At 44.8% G+C, this 21,990-nt stretch overlaps 1 protein-coding gene and 2 pseudogenes across 2 annotated transcripts in view; 1 reads left to right on the top strand and 2 right to left on the bottom strand.

Annotated features, from left to right (window-relative positions):
• The window catches only part of ABTB3 (ankyrin repeat and BTB domain containing 3), a 386,831-nt gene that overhangs the window by 249,715 nt on the left and 115,126 nt on the right, over positions 1 to 21,990 (bottom strand). The window lies entirely within an intron of this gene.
• On the bottom strand, positions 12,856 to 12,973 carry LOC134937144 (5S ribosomal RNA; annotated as a pseudogene).
• Positions 14,108 to 14,225, top strand: LOC134936920 (5S ribosomal RNA; annotated as a pseudogene).

Consider the following 21,990-nt stretch of genomic DNA (forward strand, 5'->3'; position numbering starts at 1 on the left):
TCGGGGCTTTAGAATCAGGGATCGCGGCAGGGGGGTAGCCATGGAGTTTTAGGAAAGCTGCTGCAGAGCAAACTGTAGCTTTTTACAGCGCAGCAGCTGACTGACTGTACTCCTCTCCTCAGCTCCGGACACAGGGTGAGAGTGCGGGGCCAGTGAGTGAAGCTGGTTGGTCTTGCTGTAGGGGTGACTGGGGGTCTGTGGTGGTGGCTGCAACTTGTAAGTGTTCTACCTGGCGCAATGTGTATAACGTGCTGTACCCAGCGCAATGTATATAACGTGTACCCAGCGCAATGTATATAACGTGTACCCGGCGCAATGTATATAACGTGCTGTACCCTGCGCAATGTATATAACGTGCTGTACCCGGCGCAATGTATATAACGTGCTGTACCTGGTGCAATGTATATAACGTGCTGTACCTGGTGCAATGTATATAATGTGTACCCGGCGCAATGTATATAACATGCTGTACCCAGCGCAATGTATATAACGTGTACCCGGCGCAATGTATATAACGTGCTGTACCCGGTGCAATGTATATAACGTGTACCTGGCGCAATGTATATAACGTGCTGCACCCGGCGCAATGTGTATAACGTGCTGCACCCGGCGCAATGTGTATAACGTGCTGCACCCGGCGCAATGTGTATAACGTGTTCTACCTGGTACAATGTGTATAACGTGCTGTACCCGGCGCAAAGTGTATAACGTGTTCTACCTGGTACAATGTGTATAACGTGCTGCACCCGGCGCAATGTGTAAAACGTGTTCTACCTGGTGCAATGTGTATAACGTGCTCTGCCTGGTGCAATGTGTATAACGTGCTGTACCCGGCGCAATGTGTATAACGTGCTGTACTTGGCGCAATGTGTATAACGTGCTGTACCCGGCGCAATGTGTATAACGTGCTGTACCCGGTGCAATGTGTATAACGCGCTGTACCCGGTGCAAAGTGTGTAACGTGCTGTACCCGGTGCAAAGTGTGTAACGTGCTGTACCTGGTGCAAAGTGTGTAACGCGCTCTACCTGTGTGGTGTAATGTGAATTGGTACTGTTATGTAGCCATGCTCTTTCCCCATGAAGCCACATCCCTAAATTTTTGGTGCGCGCCTTCGGCGCGCACTGTCCTTGATTTAAAGTATGGCGTGGGGGAGCACCAATTTACTTTCTCTCAAACAGCACTGAAATGTCTAGTTACAGCTCTGGTGCAGAGTGTCCTGTATGCTACACATCCCAGCAGCATTGTCACCCCCTCCTCCCCCTCGCAATACTTTTGTAGTGTCGAAATCAAGTCTGTTTTTATATTTGAATAATTAATAAGATTAATATGAACCTTCATTCCGATGGGACCCAGAAAAGGACAGGTAGGACCCCAATTTTTAAAAGGGAGGGGTCCGTGGGACCCACTTTTTTGGGGGCTCAGCGCGATCACTGCTATATGAGGCTTTGTCTAAACACAAAGTTTCTGCTGAATCCGCACTGTAATATGCACATTAATAAAGCAGGAGGGGCCAGAATAACACATTAACGATAATCGTGTGACCTATCCTTATTCTCTGGGATGTATATGTCAATATTATGCAGCAAGCCATGTGAGGCAAAAGGAACAAGGGAAGGATCTTACAGTAGGCAGCGCTTAAAGTGGCATTCCGAAAACTTTTTGCTCAGTACATGATGTGCCTTGTGACTGTGGTTGCCATGGAAATTCCTGACACTGTGCAGAATTATAATTCATTAATTCATATAATTCATATAATTATAATTCATGCCTAAAAGCGAGGAAAATGGTAAATACCAACATCTTCTTTTAAAAACATAACTTGTTTTTTTCATGGGAATGCTGCTTTAATAATCTCTTGGTTTCACCAAATCCCTTGGTAACACCGAAATCCACCCAGTGCTATAAATGACATCCATAGGTGCGTGTACCATTTAACAAAATGTCGGCGACTACTGTATGGTGGGCATACAAAACAGAACCATGACACCATTTATACTGAGAATATTATGTTTTACAAAAAAAATATCTTTCTGCATTTCATAGTTCTGTCTAATATAGCAAATCTACAGCTTATCCAGCATGCCGGTCTTGATGGATAGCTCTGTTATTTATTATGCAATCAGAGATGTTAAGACTATGTTCAAATGTAAATGATTGAGTCTGTGGTTTCATTGATGGTTTCCATATGTGGACCCAGTTTCTGCAACAATTTAAATTCTACAATAAATGTGGTTTCAATTTAACTTTTAGGAGAAAAAGAAACGAAAAAGATTGTTATTCTATGAGTTGAAATGACAGGAGAATGATTTGGAACCTGGCTGGACAATTAGACTGTGAGAAACCAGAAAGATAATAGGAAATGATGGGACACTGTGTCAACAATCTGCTAACAGCTAACTAGCTTTCTGTAAGACATCTATGCGTGCATAGAGGCAACACGCATGGATGAGGTTACATGCGGTGCACAATTACCATGGCACTGAGAATACAGCCTTATTGATTAAATTATGCCAAGTGAAGCCAACTGTCTTATGGGTCAGGGTTCTATCTAAGATGCTTACTAGTAAACGAGGTTGATACCCAGGAATTATTCTGAACAGGGACAGGCAGTCAGGGGAGGAAGTGCCTACCCTATCATTCCCCTGTCATTAATGATTAAGATAATACAAAGAAAATACTTATGACACTTATTCTGTGTCATAAGTACAGGTTGAGTATCCCTTATCCAAAATGCTTGGGACAAGAGGTATTTTGGATATCGGATTTTTCCGTATTTTGGAATAATTGCATACCATAAAGAGATATCATGGAGATGGGACCTAAATATAAGCACAGAATCCATTTATGTTACATATACACCTTATACACACAGCCTGAGGGTCATTTTAGACAATATTTTTTATAACTTTGTGCATTAAACAAAGTGTGTCTACATTCACACAATTCATTTATGTTTCATATACACCTTATACACACAGTCTAAAGGTCATTTAATACAATATTTTTAATAACTTTGTGTATTAAACAAAGTTTATGTACATTGAGCCATCAAAAAACAAAGGTTTCACTATCTCACTCTCACTCAAAAAAGTCCGTATTTCGGAATATTCCGTATTTCGGAATATATGGATATGGGATACTCAACCTGTATATGCTTTTTTTATGCTAATCATTTTTAGAATGTTAAAAACTGTTTTGTTTTGTATTGGAGGTACTGAGAACGGTGCCTCCCACGGCCAATGATAAATGGGCGGAAGCAGGAGGCGGGCAGGGGGTGGGGCCAAGCAGAGGGCTGCAAAAGTCCATTAAAAATAGCTGGAGAAGCGGCACTAGTATAAGTGCCTCAGGGACAGGGGCGTGCTTTTATCTGATTGGGCATCAGGTACAGCACTGACAGTGACAGCAGTGCTGTACACAGGGAGACAGTGAGATAGTGTGACAGACAGTGCTAGTGCCAGGGCTGACAGGCAGCATGTAAGTGTTTAGTTTAACACAGATACATTGACAGTTGCTATTTTGTTGTCCAGGTCTTCCATTAACTTAATAGCGCCGCACCCGCTGCGCTATTAAGTTAATGGAAGCCCTGGGCAACAAAATTGAATCCATGTCCTTGCACTCCCTCCCTCCCTTCCTCCCCAGTCCCACACATTTGTTTTGCATTTTTTATTTTAGAAAAATACACAGTAGTTTAGCCTGCTCATCACAATTTTGATGAGCAGGCATTGCGGGCAGTAGCTGGCGGCAAAGTTAGTGAGTGACGGCAGAGGAGCGGCAGTGGTAGTGGGTGGCCGCTGCGGGACTTCAGTGGCTGCGGTAGCGGGCATCAGGAGCAGCGGCAGTAGCGGGTATCAGCGACAGGACTCGGCGCACATTATTGGCTGGATCCAGTCCCTGTTAGCCAGGACACAGATCAAACCAAACACCCATTTTAAAAATGGCGCAGCAGAGCCATTTTTTAAATTCAAGATGGCCACTGCAAGCCAATCACGGCTCACAGCGTCATCGCCCTGCCCCTCGGGGCTGGCTTATAGAAGCCAGCGTGAGGCAGCAGCTGTCAGTCCGCCGGCGGGAAGGGAGTAGGGAAGAGCTCCCGAAGAAAAAAGGGACCTAAAGCCCACGTGGGAGGCAGCCATGCAAAAGAGCTTAAAGGCTGCTGCCCATCAGGTGAAGACGTCGGAAGTCCTGGGGAGGTGGCGGCCATGAAAAAGAGCTGCTTAAAGGCCGCCACCCACCAGGCGAAGAAGCCAGAAGCCCTCGCAGGCTGCTTGCCCCCAGGCAAAGAAATTGCAGAGAAATAAATTATTAAAACAGCCAGTTTTGCATGGCTTCTTTCAAATTTCCTTTACAGGGGGACTATCGGTACCAGCAGGCCTTTAATGCCCTGCATGCTGGGACTTGTGGTTCTCCAAGTACCAGCATGCAGGGCAGGTTTGCTGGGAGTTATAGTCCCAGTGTAAAGGACAATACCTATATACTTGTACAAACTTTCACTATAAAGCACCCACGCCCAGGAGTGTGGGGGATAGCCACGGGCTACAGCAAAGGCCTGTGGTACACTGGAGAGGAGGGGGGACCTCTTTATTGGTGGAAGGGGGTTCCGACTTCTCTAGGAATCCCCGGCATGGGCTGACTAATTAAGGGGGATTAGTACTTTGGCCACGGGACACCATCAAGCATGTCCTCTGGCTGTGGCATGTCCCCTTGCTGGTGGAGCCCGGTGCTGGTTCTAGAAGTATGGGGACCCTTACTCTTTTCCCCCATACTTTTGGAGCTAGGGCTGGCTCCTAGGCCCGGTGCTGGTTTACTAAACATGGGGGACCCCTATACATTGCATGGTAAGAATACGGCTGAAATGTGGGATGTTTTCACAAGTACGCTCAATAAGTACACTCATTTGTATATTCCCAAAGTCAACAAAAACAGGAGTAGGAAATTCAAACCGTGGTGGCTTAATAAGAGGGTCAAGGAACAAATGGATAAAAAAAGGCATGCTTTCAAAGCATTTAAGTCTGATGGAATGGTGGAATCATTTCAGTTCTACAAGAAATGTAACAAAAAATGCCAAAATGAAACCAGAGCAGCAAAAATAGAAAACGAAAAACAAATCGCAAAGGAGAGTATAACAAACCCAAAAAGTTCTTTAAGTACATAAATGGAAAAAGGTTAAGAAGGGAGAACATTGGGCCTTTAAAGAGCGAGTTGGATGTCTTGATTAATGATGATAGGGATAAAGGGATTATTTAATAAATTCTTTTCATCAGTATTCACGTATGAGGACAGGTTGACGAGAGTAGAGCATAACATAAGCTACGAAAATGACCCGATGCTTGGTACTTGGTTAAACAAGGATGTAGTCCGGGAGAGACTAAGTAAAATTAAGATAAATAAATCTCCTGGGCCAGATAGACTCCACCCCAGGGTTCTTATGGAACTTAATGTAGAGATATCGAGACCGCTATATTTGATTTTCAGAGAGTCAATTAGATCAGGAACGATACCAAAGGACTGCCGTATAGTAGAGGTAGTCCCAATATTTAAAAAGGGTATTAAAACTCACCCAGGAAACTATAGACCGGTAAGTTTGACATCTATAGTGGGGAAATTACTAGAAGGTATAATAAGGGACAGCATACTTGAGTACTTGGATACCTCCAAGGTTATTACTAGGAATCAACATGGTTTTGTGAAGTGGATCTAGAAAACATCGCGCTGTTAAAGATAAAAATAATATAATAAAGTAGGATAAAATTCAGAAATGAAGAGGCTGTGAAGTTGTCAGAAATGAGGTTGGGAGACTGTTTATAAACAATAAAATACTTTTTATTTTAAGCCAAATACTCCACCATCAAAATAAAACATATATATAAAAAAAATGTATGCGAGCATCAGTCATTTATTACTTATGAAGCATTCCAGGAACTATAAATATGTAAACGTAGTAACAGTTCAAATGAACCTGCTATATTGTATTTAAGTAAATACCACGTGTCCTTATAAAGACAATGTGTATCAGATTATGATCCTTTGCAAGATCCACACGGGCTTAACAGAAGGCTTTACGTGCCGGCGTCCCGGCTGTAGTGATTAATTCAGAGTAAATTTCAAGTTTAATAGTTACCGCCTGTGGCTGTCACAGTTGTGACTAGGATCGTCCTTCCTTTCCCGGTGGTGAAGCTGTCACCGCCCCGGGTGTGCTGTAGCGGGTGTCCGTAAATGCACGGGAGCCAAAGGACTGACAGATTTACTGCTGCTGAGGTTAAGTGCCGTCTTCCTCCTCCCGGTGGTGAGGCCGTCACCGCCCCGGGTGATGGGCTCCGAGTGTTCGTGGATGCAGCCCCCAGCTAGCCTGCTGTCAATGTGCTACAGCGTGATTGTGATCGGCAGACAATTTAGCAAGCAGGTGGAATGGCAATAGGGAGGTATTTGCTGTAATAGCGCGGCCGTAGAATCCCTATGAATACTTTCAAGAGCCAGTTCGGTTTATCCCGGTGGATCAATGCACTGCTGGATGTCCAATAGCGTCAACGCGTTTCGTCCCACAATGCCTATAATAAGGGACAGCATACTTGAGTACTTGGATACCTCCAAGGTTATTACTAGGAATCAACATGGTTTTGTGAAGGACAGATCCTGTCAAACTAACTTAATAAGCTTCTACGAGAAAGTGAGCGATAATATTGATCAGGGTCATGCAGTGGATGTGATCTTTTTGGACTTCGCTAAGGCCTTTGACAAAGTTCCACATTAGAGACTAATTCTCAAATTAAGGGAGCTTGGGGTAGGGGACACTATTTGTACTTGGGTGAATAATTGGCTGTTCAATAGGGAACACCGAGTGGAGATTAATGGGATGCACTCTGAATGGGCTTCAGTATTCAGTGGAATACCACAGGGTTCAGTACTCGGACCATTGTTGTTTAATATATTCACTAATGACCTAGGAGAGGTACTGGAAAGCACAGTGTCAATTTTCGCAGATGATACTAAGCTATGTAGAGTAATTAATTCAGACAAGGATATTGAGTCGCTACAGGATGACTTATCTAGACTTGAGGTCTGGGCGGATAAATGGAGAATGAGGTTCAATACAGACAAATGTAAAGTTATGCACTTTGGGACTAAGAAAAATCAGGCAGCCTATAAACTAAATGGGGAAAATGTAGGGATAACAATAGTTGAAAAAGATTTGGGGTTGCTCATCGACAATAAACTTAGTAGCAGTACGCAATGTTAAAATGCAGCAACAAAATCAAATAAGGTGTTAGCATGCATAAAACGGGGAATGGAGACAAGGGATGAGAGTGTAATCTTGCCACTGTATAAATCATTGGTGCGACCACACCTGGAATATTGTGTACAGTTCTGGGCACCTCACTATAAAAAAGATATCTTGGAACTCGAAAAGGTTCAGAGGCGAACCACTAAACTGGTTAAGTGGTTAGAGGAACTGGATTATGAGGAAAGGCTTAAAAGGTTAGATTTGTTTACACTGGAAAAGAGGCGACTGAGAGGAGACATTATTAATATTTTTAAATACATTAAGGGACAATACAAGGATTTATAAAATTATTTGTTTATCATAAAAACACTACATAGGACACAAGGACATCCCCTGAGGTTAGAAGAAAAAAAAATGCACAAAGGAGAAAAGGGTTCTGCACAGTAAGCGCAGTAAAGATTTGGAATTCTATGCCAGAGAAGGTAGTAATTGTAGACTCAATCAATAAGTTTAAAAATGGATCATATAAATTCCTAGCGGAAAAAAATATCCAAGGATACCGCATTTAATTAAGATTAAAAAAAAAACAAAAAAACATTTATTATACAGGTTGAACTCGATGGACATCTGTCTTTTTTCAACCTCAACAACTATGTAACTATGTAACATTTTGCACCCCCCCACCATTTTTTTTTTTTTTTTCTACCTGGACTGGCTCAAATATCTCAGGGCTGGTTATGCTTTGAGAGGGAGCAAGAGAGATTGTGGAAGAGTACAGAAGAAAGGCCATTCCTTTTCCTGTGTGCTCTTTAGAGGGAAATATGGGATATCTCAGGATATGTAGTGCAGGGGCTGTGGAGAGAATTTGTGGCATAGGGAGCTGTGTGAGTTAATATTCCAGGAGGGAGACAATTAGTTCTTAACTTGAATAAATTTGATTATTTACAGGATTATAACCACCTATAGCAAAAATCAATAAATCCTAAATTGCTCCGATACATGTAAATGTATTAGTTATTGTGCTATTGTCTTTGAGTATTCCTGTACTGTAAATCCTGTTGAAATACTGGAAAATGTATATTATTAGGCAACCTGCCAATCGAATGGTGGGGTTAGGGTACCTCTTTCAGGTCCATAGTATATGTGTGTGTGCAAATCTGACTCTGATACTAGCCAGTGCCTCACCAGCCACTGACCTCACCGCACGCCACTGATTCTGAGACATGAGAGGAAGGCTCCGGGAATCAGATGACTCTGGGGCCAATGACTAAGCAGAGACGCCGGAGGTTATGCCAAAGATTACGGTCTGGGCAGGATTCTCTCAACCTGTCCTGCATGTGATTGGTGAGTGATAACATTAGAGTTATAAGCATGATCCCACCCATCCCAATGCCGGATGCCACCCGGGAAGGACCCGTTTCCAATTCCTGGGTGGGATCCGGCATTGGAGATGTGAAAGGGGTATGTATGTATTCCAAGTGTAGTAGTTATAGTAGTAGCTTCTATTTGTTAATTAATGCTCCTTAGATAAGGAGGGCTTCCTGAATTGTAGGTTTGCTTATTCCCCGGTTACTAGCTCCAGGCCTGGAGGGACTAGAGTACAGAAGTTCCTGATAAATCCTCCATTTTGCGTTTCTGTATTTCTGTTCACATCCTCTACTGAAATATAAGCATTTTTAAGTTACATTGCTGTTTTCAATGTATTTTTACATTTTGTTTGTTAGCGGCTGACAAATAATCAAATACATTTAAACTTAAATTAAGCCCACAGACTCTAAAATCCTTCTTGTTACACAATTCCAGAAATGTGAAAGTGTTAGCTCTTTTGCCAAGTTATAAACTGGCTATATACCACTGACATGATGGAGAGTAAAACTGTTAAAATAAATAATTGTAAATAAAATATCTAAATTATTTAACCAAAACGAGACTAATTATTTCAACACTGGTAACCGTCTAATGTTACAACCGGTTGTATCTTAATTTTGCAAGTAAGAACCTTGCTGTTGTTGACCCTGCATGTGCAGGGACAGCCGATTGCTGTTCATTACTTAGCAATACTGAACTACGGAGCTAGATGTAATGAAGAATTACAATACTACCACCTGCCAGGCCAACATGGGTACAGTAATAGTGACCATCTGTGCCAAAACATTTATCTAAGAAAATATGGGGGGTATTTAGAAAAGCATGGAAAGCGGTAAAGCACTAAGCAATCCACTTCTAAGGCCGGGTGCACATTAGGACAAAGGACTATGGGGGTCATTCAGACCTGATCGCACGCTAGGATTTTTCGCTCCACTGCGATCAGGTCAGAACTGCGCATCCATATGCACCGCAATGCACAGGCACGTCGTACGGGTACAAAGCGGATTGTTGCTGGCCGATGGATTGTACGAAGAATCCATTCGCACAGCCGATCGCAAGGAGAGGGCGTTTGTGGGTGGCAACTGACCGTTTTCTGGGAGTGGTTGGAAAGACGCAGGTGTGTCCAAGCATTTGCAGGGTGGGTGTCTGTCGTCAATTCCGGCCCCCGGACAGGCTGAAGTGATCGCAGTGGCTGAGTAAGTCCTGGGCAACTCAGAAACTGCACAAAACTTTTTTGTACCACTCCCCTGCACATGCGTTCGCACACTTGCAAAGCAAAAATACACTCCCCTATAGGCGGCGACTATCTGCTCGCAGCGCTGCAAAAAAACCCTAGGTCTGAGTTAGGCCCTATAGGTGGCCAATGGTTGAGATGATTTTCCTTCGTCCCAGACCATCCACGATTGCCTGTACACATTAAACAACTTAATGAACGATGGAACAATGTTGTTCCTTCCTTTATTAATATGCACTGCTCTGCATATGATATTGTTTTATTGACCATGCAGCATGCTCAATCAAGCGTTTTGAGTGTAGTCCGCGGCAGTGCATAATAGTACATACACATCAGACGATATGCACGATTTGATTTCCGATATGGCAATTCATGCCAATATCGTTCTAATATGCATGCGGCCTAACTGTCGTGTTACAGGCTGACTTTGAAAAATGACAGAAGCTGATTGATTAGTGTTTTATCTCTCTCCACTTTATAGGCGGGATGTACTAAGCATCGAATTTGGGATGCGGTACATCCCGCCACTTATTGGGTACATACTGATCAGGTATGTACTTAGAAATGGGATTAGTGGGGGTCATTCTGAGTTGTTCGCTCGTTGCCGATTTTCGCAACGGAGCGATTAAGGCAAAAATGCGCATGAGCATGGTTCGCAGTGCGCATGCGGTTAGTATTTTAACACAAAACTTAGTAGATTTACTCACGCCCGAACGAAGATTTTTCATCGTTGAAGTGATCGTAGTGTGATTGACAGGAAGTGGGTGTTTCTGGGCGGAAACTGGCCGTTTTCTGGGAGTGTGCAGAAAAACGCAGGCGTTTCAGGGAAAAACGCGGGAGTGTCTGCAGAAACGGGGGAGTGGCTGGCCGAACGCTGGGCGTGTGTGTGACGTCAAACCAGGAACGAAACTGACTGAACTGATCGCTATATGTGAGTAAGTCTGGAGCTACTCAGAAACTGCTAAGAATTTTCTATTCGCAATTCTGCTAATCTTTCGTTCGCAATTCTGCTAAGCTAAGATACACTCCCAGAGGGCGGCTGCTTAGCGTGTGCAATGCTGCTAAAAGCAGCTAGCGAGCGAACAACTCGGAATCACCCCCTGTAACACACAGGACAGCTCAGCTGATAAAAGCCCTTCCTCTTGGTTCTTGGATAGCTAGCCTACACACAGGCATAAGCACTCTCTACCTCGCTCACAGAAGACTAAATAACTACAGAGAATAAATGTGATTGTTGCGTAAGATGTACTTCTTGCCTGTGGTGAAAATTCTCTAAATATGTGTCTGTTCTGTAACTATCACAGGCTTACCGACAGAATCCAATAAACCTGTCGCTGTGATTTTCTGCATTTTTACTTAGCCACATGTATAAGCAATGTTAATTACCAGGCTTTGCTGCCAGAGCTGCAGTTAATATTAAGACGGAATACCTTAGAGGCCGTGTGGTAAGTAATAATTGGAAGTTTTGTCTTTGATAACTTAAAATAAATAGAATTTGCTAGGAAGTGCACAGAGACAAGTATCCTGCGAGTCTACTGCTTTGCAAAAATGCCTGCATTTATTAGCCGTGCTGAATAGGACAGAATTACCCGCCTGAAAATGAATTTAGGGCACAGAAAGGGTACAATAAGGGATCTCTGCAGCAAGTTAATATGAGGTTTACAGTAGCAAGACATACTTGTCTACTCCCCCGGAACGGCCGGGAGGCTTGCAAAGATCATGTGGCACTCCCAAGTCAAACCTGACTGTCACTTCCAGGTCAGACCAGTGGCATGCGGTGAGGTCAGTGGCTGGGGAGGCACAAGCAGCTAACAATCCCCCCGCCGCCTGCACCTCCGCCGCCACCCGCTGCCCGCACCTCTGCCGCTCCCACACAGTGATTGACAGCGGATCCAGTGACGGATCCGCTGACCAATCACTGTGGCCTCACTGACAGGGGCGTGCTTTCATAGGTTGAAAGCACGACCCTGTATGAAAGCGGCACCTCTAATGGTGCCGCTTTCCCATGTTTTTTCAATGGGCTTTTAATGCCCATTGCTAGGCCCCGCCCGTGCCCACCTCCCGCTCCCATATCTTTCCCCATTCACACCGGGAGGCACCACGATCGGTGCCTCCCAACCCCATTTAGACAGGGATAATGATTAGGATAATATAAAGGAGATACTTATGACACAGAATATGTGTCATAAGTGTCTTCTTTATATTATTTTAATCATTAATGACAGGGGAGGCACTGCCTCCCCTGACTGCATGTCCCTGGGTCAGACCTCTGCTGCTCCAGCCTTCTAATAAGTATTACTCCCCTATCCCTAATCCCTACCCCTCTCTCTAGTGTTTAACCCCAACCCTCTCACCCGGCAGCTTAACCCTAATGTCGACATTCTGACAATGTCTACATTTCATATGTTGACATTCTGTGAATTTTGTCACATTGGGCCTAATTCAGACCTGGTCGCACGCAGGCTATTTTTTGCACTGCTGCGACCAGGTAATCGCCGCCCACAGGGGAGGGGGGATTTGATGTGCAGGGCTGCAAACGCTTGTGAAGAGAGCTGCACAAACAAAAAGTTTGTGCAGTCTCTGCACAGCTCAAGACTTACATTGAAAAAAGAGAAAAGACAAAAAACCTTTTTTGGGAGCACTCTTGAAAAATGTATAGGTGTGATAAAGATAGAGATATTGTAATTAAAACTTAACCTTTAATTGATCCTTGTATAAAAAATGTAATAAATAGAAAAATGACAAGCAACGATACTCTTAGTAAAAGATCTTGTTGACCTTTTTAACAAATGAGGTACAAGGTCGTTATGTAGGTGAAAATATATGGGTATACCTTGGATAACTGTATCTGTTATAGTAAGGGACAAAGAAATGCCAGCTAATGATGGTCAAATCTGGGGATGGTGTCTGACTGCGGATGAGGAGATGAAGAAGAGAAGAGGGAAAGGAAAGAGAGAAAAGAAAAGAAAGGGAAAAGAAGAGAGAGAGAGAAAGAGAAAAAGGAGAAGGGTGGAGATGTTCTCCTTGGAAAATGGCCCACTGCACCTGGTATTCTCAGGAGGTTTCCCTTCCTAATACTGACCAGGCCATATCTGCTTAGCTTCCGAGATCGGACAAGATCGGGCGTAGTCAGGGTAGTATGGCCGTGGGCCGTTTGTTGAAGGAGAAGAAAATTCCTCTTCTGCTATCTGTACTTTACATTGAATCAGAACTGTTAATAGTCCGAAATTGTATTTCCAGATGAGAGAGTGTGTGAAGAGAAAATGTGGGAATTTGAAACCAGCGTTGTGAGAGAGACAGGAAAATGAATTCTGAATATGAATTGGTAAGGATTGTGGGATCCTGTCTTCTAATTAGTTGTATGGACTGGTATTGTTCTAATGGAAAGGCTCAACAGGAGCTGGATGCTGGCTGACTGTTTACAATAAAAGACAGTGCAGGCATAAATGAAAAAAAAAAAAATGAAAAAAATGTAAAAAAATGAAAAAATGAAAAAAATGAAGGAATGAAAAAAATGAAAAAAAGAGAAAAATGAAAAAAAAAATGAATGAATAATTTGATAATTGATAAAGATTGTGTCCTGGACTTGATTGATAAATAATTGATAATTAACAGACAATTAATTCAAAGTACCGAGATGACAATCCTTGTAGAAGCCAAACTGACAGAGCTATGATAGCAAAAGTATGCTCGTCAGAAACTTGTTGATTAATAAATAAATAAGTGAATAGACAATGTATTGATTGTTCTGAGAAATTAAATAAAAAATTGAAGATTGAGGGATCCAATTAGGGCAATGTAGAATTGAGGTGAAGCCGCTGAGTAGTGCACAAATGGGTTCATTAAATATATAAAAATTAATTCATTAAAGGCAAGTTCATAGCAGAAACACCAAAAAACATAACAAGAAAAAATTCCTCAATCTTCAATTTTTTATTTAATTTCCTTCATTTTTTTCATTTTTTTACATTTTTTTCATTTTTTTTTCATTTATGCCTGCACTGTCTTTTATTGTAAACAGTCAGCCAGCATCCAGCTCCTGTTGAGCCTTTCCATTAGAACAATACCAGTCCATACAACTAATTAGAAGACAGGATCCCACAATCCTTACCAATTCATATTCAGAATTCATTTTCCTGTCTCTCTCACAACGCTGGTTTCAAATTCCCACATTTTCTCTTCACACACTCTCTCATCTGGAAATACAATTTCGGACTATTAACAGTTCTGATTCAATGTAAAGTACAGATAGCAGAAGAGGAATTTTCTTCTCCTTCAACAAACGGCCCACGGCCATACTACCCTGAATACGCCCGATCTTGTCCGATCTCGGAAGCTAAGCAGATATGGCCTGGTCAGTATTAGGAAGGGAAACCTCCTGAGAATACCAGGTGCAGTGGGCCATTTTCCAAGGAGAACATCTCCACCCTTCTCCTTTTTCTCTTTCTCTCTCTCTCTTCTTTTCCCTTTCTTTTCTTTTCTCTCTTTCCTTTCCCTCTTCTCTTCTTCATCTCCTCATCCGCAGTCAGACACCATCCCCAGATTTGACCATCATTAGCTGGCATTTCTTTGTCCCTTACTATAACAGATACAGTTATCCAAGGTATACCCATATATTTTCACCTACATAACGACCTTGTACCTCATTTGTTAAAAAGGTCAACAAGATCTTTTACTAAGAGTATCGTTGCTTGTCATTTTTCTATTTATTACATTTTTTATACAAGGATCAATTAAAGGTTAAGTTTTAATTACAATATCTCTATCTTTATCACACCTATACATTTTTCAAGAGTGCTCCCAAAAAAGGTTTTTTGTCTTTTCTCTTTTTTCAATGTAGTTCATCTACAAATTTCTGGGAGCACCACCAATCGATAAGCAGTTCTAAACTTGTCTTGCTAACTGCTCACATATTCGTTACCTTATCATCCCTATATTTACACACTTATATGATACTGGTGCGGATTCACACTCATCATAGTAGTACAGCTCAAGACTTACTCAGCCGCTGCAATGCTCCGGCCAGGAGCTGACGTCAGGATCCCTCCCTGGAAACGGACGGACACGCCTTTTTTTTTCCTCGGCACTCCCAGAATACGGTCAGTTGACACCCCCGGACGGCCTCTTCCTGTCAATATTCTTGCGTTCGCCACTACGAACGCTTTCTTCTGTGTTTTTCGTCGCTGCCTGGTGACGGGCGTCACCAGTCAGCAACGCGCCTGTGTATTGCGACCCGCACGCATGCGCAGTTCAGACCCGATCGCACGGCTGCAAAAAACTGCAGCGTGCGATCGTGTCTGAATGACCCCCATTGCCTGTTGACATTTTAACAACGTTAATGTTGACAGTTATGATGTTGATGTTGTTGAACTGTCAATGTCACCTAATGACTACTGCCCCCAGTTAGGTATCAATTCAGTGTCAGTGACGGCATTAGAATAGAACCTGCTGGCTGAGATTTGGCTCCGATAAGGGTGACATCTAAGAAAAAGGACATGGGAACAATGAGATGTTGAGTTTTTACATAGAGCAGACGCGATTTTACACATTTTTGCGGATTCAAACAGAACTTGGCCGGATCCCTCTTTCCGTGAAACAGGGCGTTTTGGAAAGGAAGCCCATTTCCAATGGATCTCTTGCACCTAGCGTGGTTCTAGTGCAAGTGCAATACTCATACCTGTCTACTATCCCGGAAGTTGCGGGAGACGCACGTTTTTTCGGGTAGTCTCCCACACCCCTGAAAGAGTTGGCAGCTCTCCCGCATCCCGCCCACTTCCTAGTGAAGCTGGAAGCTTAAGAGATAATTACAGAAATTTCAGCGCCGTGTTGAGGGAGTGGGGTTTAATGATATGAATTGCGTAATTTCAGCCCTCCCCTCCCACGGACCTGCGAATCACCGTGTTTTATAATTGTGGGGGTGGAGCCTAATGACATCAAAGTCAGTCCCACACCCTGAAGTGGCCATTAGTGTCTCCTCTCCACACTTCTCCCGGAGAGGAGAAAGGAAAAGTTGGTAAGTATGGATATACTAATAATGGCGGTTGCAGCGTGTGGCGTATGAGCGGCATAGGTTTCTGATTGCACAGTCATGTACCCCCACAGATACTCCCATAAATCAGGCTCCAGCCACTTTGCATGCGACTCAGAATCAGCCTCACATTACATCCTATATGTGAGGCCCACTGTATCTGTGGGCCTAATTCAGACCTGATCGCTCGCTAGCTGTTTTTTGCAGTCCTGCTTTCACATAGTCGCCGCCTACCGGGGAGTGTATTTTAGCTGTGCAAGTGTGCGATCACATGTGCAGACGAGCGGTACAAAAAGATTTTGTGCAGTTTTTGAGTAGCCCAGGACTTACAGTACTCAGCCGCTGTGATCACTCCAGCCTGTCCGGGACCGGAATTGACGTCAGACACCCGCCCTGCAAACGCTTGGGAACGCCTGCGTTTTTCCAACCACTCCCAGAACACGGTCAGTTGACACCCACAAACGCCTTCTTCCTGTCAATCACCTTGCGATCGCCCATGCAAATGGATTCCTTGCACAAACCCATCGCAGAGCAACGAACCGCTTTGTACCTGTGCGACGCGCCTGCGCATTGTGGTGCATACGCATGCATAGTTCTGACCTGACCGCAGCGCTGCAAAAAACGCTAGCGAGCAATCAGGTCTGAATTACCTCCTGAATTCAGCAGTATGTGAATTTTGCAATGTAGGAGAATGTAAGCCCATTACTAAAGCTGGGCACACACTATACAATTATCTGGCAGATCATTTGCCAGATCTGACTGGTTGCAATGAAAATCTGGCAATGGATGAGGGCAAAAGACAATCGACCATTTGCTGCCAAACACTGTAAAACAGACAGCTGTCGTTTAGACAAATTGGTTAAATCTGTGATTTAACCTATTTGTATTATTAATACTCTGTTCACTAGACACATCACATCCCTTAAAATTATGACATTTTTTTAATTTCCTTTGTATTACTTGTAAAAATAAGAATTTACTTACCGATAATTCTATTTCTCGTAGTCCGTAGTGGATGCTGGGGACTCCGTCAGGACCATGGGGAATAGCGGCTCCGCAGGAGACAGGGCACAAAAGTAAAAGCTTTAGGATCAGGTGGTGTGCACTGGCTCCTCCCCCTATGACCCTCCTCCAAGCCTCAGTTAGGATACTGTGCCCGGACGAGCGTACACAATAAGGAAGGATTTTGAATCCCGGGTAAGACTCATACCAGCCACACCAATCACACTGTACAACCTGTGATCTGAACCCAGTTAACAGCATGATAACAGCGGAGCCTCTGAAAAGATGGCTCACAACAATAATAACCCGATTTTTGTAACAATAACTATGTACAAGTATTGCAGACAATCCGCACTTGGGATGGGCGCCCAGCATCCACTACGGACTACGAGAAATAGAATTATCGGTAAGTAAATTCTTATTTTCTCTGACGTCCTAAGTGGATGCTGGGGACTCCGTCAGGACCATGGGGATTATACCAAAGCTCCCAAACGGGCGGGAGAGTGCGGATGACTCTGCAGCACCGAGTGAGAGAACTCCAGGTCCTCCTCAGCCAGGGTGTGCCCCTGACCAAGTAGCAGCTCGGCAAAGTTGTAAAGCCGAGACCCCTCGGGCAGCCGCCCAAGATGAGCCCACCTTCCTTGTGGAATGGGCATTTACATATTTTGGCTGTGGCAGGCCTGCCACAGAATGTGCAAGCTGAATTGTACTACACATCCAACTAGCAATCGTCTGCTTAGAAGCAAGAGCACCCAGTTTGTTGGGTGCATACAGGATAACAGCAAGTCAGTTTTCCTGACTCCAGCCGTCCTGGAAACCTATATTTTCAGGGCCCTGACAACATCTAGCAACTTGGAGTCCTCCAAGTCCCTAGTAGCCGCAGGTACCACAATAAGCTGGTTCAGGTGAAACGCTGACACCACCTTAGGGAGAAACTGGGGACGAGTCCGCAGCTCTGCCCTGTCCGAATGGACAATCAGATATGGGCTTTTGTGAGACAAAGCCGCCAATTCTGACACTCGCCTGGCCGAGGCCAGGGCCAACATCATGGTCACTTTCCATGTGAGATATTTCAAATCCACAGATTTGAGCGGTTTAAACCAATGTGATTTGAGGAATCCCAGAACTACGTTGAGATCCCACAGTGCCACTGGAGGCACAAAAGGGGGTTGTATATGCAGTACTCCCTTGACAAACTTCTGGACTTCAGGAACTGAAGCCAATTCTTTCTGGAAGAAAATCGACAGGGCCGAAATTTGAACCTTAATGGACCCCAATTTGAGGCCCATAGACACTCCTGTTTGCAGGAAATGCAGGAATCGACCGAGTTGAAATTTCTTCGTGGGGCCTTCCTGGCCTCACACCACGCAACATATTTTCGCCACATGTGGTGATAATGTTGTGCGGTCACCTCCTTCCTGGCTTTGACCAGGGTAGGAATGACCTCTTCCGGAATGCTTTTTTCCCTTAGGATCTGGCGTTCAACCGCCATGCCGTCAAACGCAGCCGCGGTAAGTCTTGGAACAGACATGGTACTTGCTGAAGCAAGTCCCTTCTTAGCGGCAGAGGCCATGAGTCCTCTGTGAGCATCTCTTGAAGTTCCGGGTACCAAGTCCTTCTTGGCCAATCCGGAGCCACGAGTATAGTTCTTACTCCTCTACATCTTATAATTCTCAGTACCTTAGGTATGAGAAGCAGAGGAGGGAACACATACACCGACTGGTACACCCACGGTGTTACCAGACCGTCCACAGCTATTGCCTGAGGGTCTCTTGACCTGGCGCAATACCTGTCCAGTTTTTTGTTCAGGCGGGACGCCATCAAGTCCACCTTTGGTCTTTCCCAACGGTTCACAATCATGTGGAAGACTTCCCGATGAAGTCCCCACTCTCCCGGGTGGAGGTCGTGCTGAGGAAGTCTGATTCCCAGTTGTCCACTCCCGGAATGAACACTGCTGACAGTGCTATCACATGATTTTCCGCCCAGCGAAGAATCCTTGCAGTTTCTGCCATTGCCCTCCTGCTTCTTGTGCCGCCCTGTCTGTTTACGTGGGCGACTGCCGTGATGTTGTCCCACTGGATCAATACCGGCTGACCTTGAAGCAGAGGTCTTGCTAAGCTTAGAGCATTGTAAATTGCTCTTAGCTCCAGTATATTTATGTGGAGAGAAGTCTCCAGACTTGATCACACTCCCTGGAAATTTTTTCCTTGTGTGACTGCTCCCCAGCCTTTCAGGCTGGCATCCGTGGTCACCAGGACCCAGTCCTGAATGCCGAATCTGTGGCCCTTTAGTAGATGAGCACTCTGCAGCCACCACAGAAGAGACACCCTTGTCCTTGGAGACAGGGTTATCCGCTGATGCATCTGAAGATGCGATCCGGACCATTTTTCCAGCAGATCCCACTGAAAAGTTCTTGCGTGAAATCTGCCGAATGGAATCGCTTCGTAAGAAGCCACCATTTTTCCCAGGACCCTTGTGCAATGATGCACTGACACTTTTCCTGGTTTTAGGAGGTTCCTGACTAGCTCGGATAACTCCCTGGCTTTTTCCTCCGGGAGAAACACCTTTTTCTGGACTGTGTCCAGAATCATCCCTAGGAACAGCAGACGTGTCGTCGGAGACAGCTGCGATTTTGGAATATTTAGAATCCACCCGTGCTGTCGTAGAACTACTTGAGATAGTGCTACTCCGACCTCCAACTGTTCTCTGGACCTTGCCCTTATCAGGAGATCGTCCAAGTAAGGGATAATTAAGACGCCTTTTCTTTGAAGAAGAATCATCATTTCGGCCATTACCTTGGTAAAGACCCGGGGTGCCGTGGACAATCCAAACGGCAGCGTCTGAAACTGATAGTGACAGTTTTGTACCACGAACCTGAGGTACCCTTGGTGAGAAGGGCAAATTGGGACATGGAGGTAAGCATCCTTGATGTCCAGGGACACCATATAGTCCCCTTCTTCCTGGTTCGCTATCACTGCTCTGAGTGACTCCATCTTGATTTGAACCTTTGTATGTAAGTGTTCAAATATTTCAGATTTAGAATAGGTCTCACCGAGCCGTCTGGCTTCAGTACCACAATATAGTGTGGAATAATACCCCTTTCCTTGTTGTAGGAGGGGTACTTTGATTATCACCTGCTGGGAATACAGCTTGTGAATTGTTTCCAATACTGCCTCCCTGTCGGAGGGAGACGTTGGTAAAGCAGACTATAGGAACCTGCGAGGGGGAGACGTCTCGAATTTCCAATCTGTACCCCTGGGATACTACTTGTAGGATCCAGGGGTCCACTTGCGAGTGGGCCCACTGCGCGCTGAAACTCTTGAGACGACCCCCCACCGCCCCTGAGTCCGCTTGTACGGCCCCAGCGTCATGCTGAGGACTTGGCAAAAGCGGTGGAGGGCTTCTGTTCCTGGGAATGGGCTGCCTGCTGCAGTCTTCTTCCCTTTCCTCTATCCCTGGGCAGATATGACTGGCCTTTTGCCTGCTTGCCCTTATGGGGACGAAAGGACTGAGGCTGAAAAGACGGTGTCTTTTTCTGCTGAGATGTGACTTGGGGTAAAAAAGGTGGATTTTCCAGCTGTTGCCGTGGCCACCAGGTCCGATGGACCGACCCCAAATAACTCCTCCCCTTTATACGGCAATACTTCCATGTGCCGTTTGGAATCTGCATCACCTGACCACTGTCGTGTCCATAAATATCTTCTGGCAGATATGGACATCGCACTTACTCTTGATGCCAGAGTGCAAATATCCCTCTGTGCATCTCGCATATATAGAAATGCATCCTTTAAATGCTCTATAGTCAATAAAATACTGTCCCTGTCAAGGGTATCAATATTTTCAGTCAGGGAATCCGACCAAGCCACCCCAGCGCTGCACATCCAGGCTGAGGCGATCGCTGGTCGCAGTATAACACCAGTATGTGTGTATATACTTTTTAGGATATTTTCCAGCCTCCTATCAGCTGGCTCCTTGAGGGCGGCCGTATCTGGAGACGGTAACGCCACTTGTTTTGATAAGCGTGTGAGCGCCTTATCCACCCTAAGGGGTGTTTCCCAACGCGCCCTAACTTCTGGCGGGAAAGGGTATAACGCCAATAATTTTCTATCGGGGGAAACCCACGCATCATCACACACTTCATTTAATTTATCTGATTCAGGAAAAACTACAGGTAGTTTATTCACACCCCACATAATACCCTCTTTTGTGGTTCTTGTAGTATCAGAAATATGTAACACCTCCTTCATTGCCCTTAACATGTAACGTGTGGCCCAAATGGAAAATACGTTTGTTTCTTCACCGTCGACACTGGAGTCAGTGTCCGTGTCTGTGTCGACCGACTGAGGTAAATGGGCGTTTTAAAGCCCCTGACGGTGTTTGAGACGCCTGGACAGGTACTAATTGGTTTGCCGGCCGTCTCATGTCGTCAACCGACCTTGCAGCGTGTTGACATTATCACGTAATTCCCTAAATAAGCCATCCATTCCGGTGTCGACTCCCTAGAGAGTGACATCACCATTACAGGCAATTGCTCCGCCTCCTCACCAGCATCGTCCTCATACATGTCGACACACACGTACCGACACACAGCACACACACAGGGAATGCTCTGATAGAGGACAGGACCCCACTAGCCCTTTGGGGAGACAGAGGGAGAGTTTGCCAGCACACACCAAAACGCTATATTATACAGGGACAACCTTATATAAGTGTTTTCCCTTATAGCATCTTAATATATAATAATATCGCCAAATAAGTGCCCCCCCTCTCTGTTTTAACCCTGTTTCTGTAGTGCAGTGCAGGGGAGAGCCTGGGAGCCTTCCTAGCAGCGGAGCTGTGTAGGAAAATGGCGCTGTGTGCTGAGAATAGGCCCCGCCCCCTTTTCGGCGGGCTTCTTCTCCCGTTTTTCTGACAACCTGGCAGGGGTTAAATACATCCATATAGCCCCAGGGGCTATATGTGATGTATTTTTAGCCAGCATAGGTACTTTCATTGCTGCCCAGGGCGCCCCCCCAAGCGCCCTGCACCCTCAGTGACCGTTGGTGTGAAGTGTGCTGAGAGCAATGGCGCACAGCTGCAGTGCTGTGCGCTACCTCATGAAGACTGAGAAGTCTTCAGCCGCCGATTTCTGGACCTCT

The sequence above is a fragment of the Pseudophryne corroboree genome, chromosome 6, assembly GCF_028390025.1.
Source record: "Pseudophryne corroboree isolate aPseCor3 chromosome 6, aPseCor3.hap2, whole genome shotgun sequence".
NCBI lineage: Eukaryota > Metazoa > Chordata > Amphibia > Anura > Myobatrachidae > Pseudophryne > Pseudophryne corroboree.